The sequence below is a fragment of the Eurytemora carolleeae genome, unplaced genomic scaffold (assembly GCF_000591075.1).
Source record: "Eurytemora carolleeae unplaced genomic scaffold, Eaff_2.0 scaffold2433, whole genome shotgun sequence".
Taxonomy (NCBI): Eukaryota; Metazoa; Arthropoda; class Copepoda; order Calanoida; family Temoridae; genus Eurytemora; species Eurytemora carolleeae.
Genome location: NW_019398317.1, coordinates 1 through 5,308, shown reverse-complemented (window position 1 = coordinate 5,308; position 5,308 = coordinate 1). Strand labels below are relative to the sequence as shown.

Sequence of the window (5,308 nt, the reverse complement as noted above, 5' to 3'; positions counted from 1 at the left end):
CATACAGAATATGAAATAACAATATATATATAATTTACCAATATAAACAAATATTTAAAGGTTAGGTGGCTAGAAAGGTATATTCTGCCTACATATTATATTATTATATCAGAAATACACAACGTTGTCCGTGCCCATTAGTCTTTTATTTGTTTGCTTGCCCAAGGCACATACAACCATTGCCTATATGACGGTAGTGATGGGCAATGTTCGTTTATTTTTAAAAACTTTAAAACGTTCCTGATTTAAAAATTTCACAATTAGATAAGAAGTTTTACAAAATCCAAACATTTCTTTTCCTGATACTATGCCAAATGTTAACCCTGAGAGAAATCGTTTTTATTTCGTTTTCAAAATATTTTTTCCAATGGTAAAATTGTTGCATAATTTAATTAAAGCAAGCTTTTACAGATTAAAGTTTAAAATGTTCAAACCAGTATCTTTCAAAAATTCAAAACTCTTAAAATTCTGAGAAAAACGTGCCAAATAACGCATAAATGCCCAGGTTATTACCCGTTTACCCGCACTTAAAGGATTTTTCTGGGAAACTAAATTTTCGCTATTTAAGTCGACCCACTCAACCTGGAATCTCAAAACCAAGCTAAGAACATTCCCATGGATCTCCCGAGTTATCAAATCAAAATTTGAGGCAAATTGGCCCAGGGGTTCCAGCGTTATGATCGGACAAACAAACAAACGGACACCCAAAAAGAGATTACAATTTTATATATGTAGATTGAGTCTGAATATATAATAATAATAATTTTTTACTATTTCTGATGTAAGATCAGTATTGCATGATTAATATTGTGTAGACTAACTTACGTATTATATGCATGAAAACTAATAAACCCAATTTATATTGATGGTTGAGCTGAAACCTATGTAATCAGTCAACATTATTTTTTACTTCACAGAATTATATTATACAAATTACACAAGGTAATATATTTGACAATCACACTAATTTTTTCATAAGAAAATATAATTTTTTTTAATAAATCATAAATATTAAACCTTCATTTGAAGAGAGTAATGTTGCAAACGCTTGTTCACCTATTATTCAAAAAGATTGTTTTCAAGAAACATTTGTTGTGTTTTTAGTATTTTCAGTTTTTTTTTCTTCAGAAAAGTCCAAACTACCCATCCCTATGAGTACTTGAGTAAATAGAAACTTCATAAATATTCGTCATTTTCCGATGAATTTAAGCTTTGCGATAACAGGACCAATAAATGCTAAATGCAAATTATCGTCCCCGAAAGTAGACCTTCACGACCACAGTTTACACATTATTATGGAGAGAACGGGCTCTGATCAGATGAAGGTTTCAAAGCAAGACGACCTGAAACACTGAAAATATTGCTTATGTTTCATTATAAATAAAATCAAAGTACCTTTAAAGACTTTCTGAGTTTCCCTGCGTGCCATTGGTAATGCTTAGGCACCTGACCAAATGAATTAGCTACTTTCTCCACGTTTTTCCCTTGATTAAGGTTTAACTTAGATTAGTGGCACTCTTCAAAGGCATGGTTGTAAAGATCGGGCATTGCCATTTACATGTAGGGCACTTGAAATTACGCGGACAGTATATTTTTTTAGAAATAAATATAATTTCAAATCTAATTAAAATCATACATTTATTTATGAAATAAAATAAAGAGTTAAAATGTGCTGAAGCAAACTGTTACAAAAAGCAATTATTCTCTTGGATGTCGTCTTCTCCTTACTTGTCATCGTGCATATCAAGGAAGATCTCAATAACCTGAAATTAAATTGATGATTAACATTTTTTGAAAATTTGTATAAAATACAATCAAATCAGACAAAGTTTCCTGCAAACAAGCTTTAATTCAAGTTTTAACCCAAACTAAAGCTAAATATATAAAAAAAAAATTACCTTGGCCTTTGATTATAATCTCACTAACTTACTTTATACCTTTGGGAAGCCTTAGCCATGTACAATTTAGAATTGTAAAACACTTTTTTAGTTATATGTAGTTTTTTGGAATTGTAATCGAAAAAACTTCATCGATCTTACTAAGTTGCCACCTGTGTTATCAGGTTTCAATGTTTAATGGTTTGCAGTTATAAGTTATAACTTAAATGCAAAGGCTTTTCTGTAATTAGGAAAACCTTTGAGTAAATATGAAAAAAGGGTCTTAACAACAGTATCAATTCAAAGGAGACGACTTCTCTGTCTAAGTTTCGATTTCTAACAAACTTGTTTTAAAAGTAAACAAAGAGAAGCTGTCTATCTCTATAAGTATCCATGCTGCTTAAATTAAATTTGAAAGTCGTCTTCATTGTAAAGATTTATGCAACAACGACTGTATATCTATATAATAAAACAAGACCGTCATATATTTATGTTGCGTATAGCTGGCCAAACGGCTGGACCGAATAGGTGTACACTCATGGGAAGCTGGGGGGGAAGGCTAAGCAAAACATGATTTTTTAAAGTTTTTATCATTATTCCAATATTCATGCACATATAATTTAACAATACAAAAATAATCAGAATAACGCTGCATAAAATTCCTAAAGCCCCTAAAATTGGTAAAAAATCTAAAGTTAGTTTTGAATTATTATTTTTCCAGGGCTTATAAAGCGCAAAATCTCTATTTTAATAATATATATGTTTAAAAATTTTCAAATTGGACCAAAAAAACATTGATTATGAAGAACGAACTTTTTGAGATTTCGCACAACGAACATAGAGTGACATAGACACTAATCGTTAGAAATATCTAACCCTATTTCTTCGAAAAATTTTAGTTTCGTATTTTCTGACAATTTTGGAAGTTTAGACAAATTGATCAATACTTTTATTATAATTTAATAATTAATTTCAAGAACTGCACCAAACTATTTTTGATGTAAAAAAATAGTCTGTTTCTAGAGTGGAAATGTGTGAAAAAATAACTGTTTCTATAGTGGAAATGTGTGAAAAAATAATCTGTTTCTAGAGTGGAAATGTGTGAAAAAATAACTGTTTCTATAGTAGAAATGTGTAAAAAAATAATCTTTTTCTAGAGTGGAAATGTTTAAAAAAATATCTGTTTCTAGAGTGGAAATGTGTAAATAAAATAATTATTTCTATAGTGGAAATGTGTGAAAAAAATAATCTGCTTCTAGAGTGGAAATCTGTGAGAAAAAAAAATCTGTTTCTAGAGTGGAAATGTGTAAGAAAAATTATCTGTTTCTAGAGTGGAAATGTGTTAAAAAAATATTATGTTTCTAGAGTGGAAATGTGTAAAAAAATAACTGTTTCTATAGTGGAAATGTGTGAAAAAATAATCTGTTTCTAAAGTGGAAATGTGTAAAAAAAATAATCTGTTTCAAGAGTGGAAATGTTTTAAAAAAATAATCTGTTTCTAGAGTGGAACTGTTTAAAAAAAATAATCTGTTTCTAGAGTGGAATTGTGTAAAAAAATAATCTGTTTCTAGAGTGGAAATGTGTAAAAAAAATAATCTGTTTCTAGAGTGGAAATGTGTGAAAAAATATTATGTTTCTAGAGTGGAAATGTGTAAAAAAATAACTGTTTCTAGAGTGGAAATGTGTAAAAAAATAATCTGTTTCAAGAGTGGAAATGTGTAAAAAAATTATCTGTTTCTAGAGTGGAAATGTGTGAAAAAATATTATGTTTCTAGAGTGGAAATGTGTAAAAAAATAATCTGTTTCTAGAGTGGAAATGTCTAAAAACTTTTGTTGTGCTTGAAAGTTTACATATTATGATTAAAATTGTGTTAAGCATGGTTAGGTTCAATTTACGACTTTTTTAAATCATGAAATTTTGCAGATTAATTTATCATTTTTATATCAAATAGTTAAAATTCCAGTTTTCGAAGATTCATTTTTTACATTGAATACTTATTTTCACACATCAACACACAATCAACCCCATAACCAATAGGGCTATTTTTGTCTATATAGATTTTGCCCTTAGAGTTGAGATAAGATACGGTGGTAAATTATCTCTATTAGTCCAACTTTTCAAGGCCAGTTCATTGAAAAAAATAGAGTTTAAAAAAACCAAAACAAATTTAGAAATCATTTTTTTTCCAGATATGAACATGTGACTCATATCAGTTCAACTTTTTCAAGGGTTTTCAAATAATTACGTTTTTTATCTGTAGCAATTAAATAGTAAAAAAGTTATGGGCATTTTTGATTTAATTGAAACACCTACCCAGTACCGATGCAACAAAAAAAAACTTCCCCCCTCCCACCATAATAGGGGTAATGGTTTGTGCATTACTGCAAGAATAAATTAATGCTATACTGTTAAATGAAGAAAACAAATTAAACCTTTATAGTATTTATGTCGTCATTAAACATGACAGCGTAGCGACTTTGAAGATCTTAGAATTCATTTGTAGCATTCGATAATTCGTCATAACAATTTTAAGGTATATTTTATAAATTGAAGTTTGAACATTTTTTTAAAATCTCCAGTAATTGAGAGCACAAAAAAAGGCAAACAACATTTTTGAACAAGGGGAAGTTTTTGATTTTTTTGTGAAGATTCATATTTTTAAAAATAGGTTGAATGCCGCAAATTAGTTTAAAAATCAAAGAGGACCTTCAAATTTCTCTTAATATTCATGTTTGGTGGGACACTCTGTACTGTAAAATACATATCCCAACAATACAGTTGTCTAAGACAAAACATCCTCATATTCAATTAACCTGATTAACTTGTTTATTATCTAGCTGTCAAGAAACACCTCAGTTATCTAATCGATCAATCAATCAATCAATCAATTAGTCAATCAATTTATCAATATTTATAATACTAGAAAAATATCCATAATAACAAATTGTAATAACGAACATCTTGATCAAAATTATGAGCAGAATTTAAATATTAGTTCAATATTATAAATAAAAATTTCAATATTAAGAAAAAAATTTCAATATTATGAATAAAAATTTCAATATTAAGAATGAAAAGTTCAATGTTAAGTATAAAAAGTTCAATATTTAGAATAAAAAGTTCAAAAAGATATAAAATATTTGAAAGAATAGAATTCTTCTCTGAATCCTAATTGCATGTTCTGAACTATAAAATCTCGAATGACTAATGAAGTGAGGTCATGATATGAAAGGTTGGAATAGAAGATGAAAAAAATATCGTTTAAAAAATAATGATCTTCCATTCACACCATACTAGGTAGCAAAAAAAAGAATGAATGATATTTTGATCCTTTTTCTCATTTTATTTGTCATTTGCTAGTTTCAGAACAAAAACATTGACAGAAACCAATCTCTTATCTAGTTTTCAGAGTTATGTCAAGAAAATATTA

The 5,308-nt window shown here is 28.4% G+C and overlaps 1 long non-coding RNA gene across 1 annotated transcript; it reads right to left on the bottom strand.

The window, feature by feature from the left end:
- Positions 1–1,624: 1,624 nt before the first annotated feature.
- Positions 1,625–4,855, bottom strand: LOC111717219 (uncharacterized). The gene is made up of 2 exons (XR_002768718.1): positions 4,692–4,855; positions 1,625–1,763 (listed from the first exon to the last, which is right to left on the bottom strand). It is a non-coding gene; the product is annotated as an uncharacterized LOC111717219 (long non-coding RNA).
- Between the last annotated feature and the right edge of the window lie 453 nt (positions 4,856–5,308).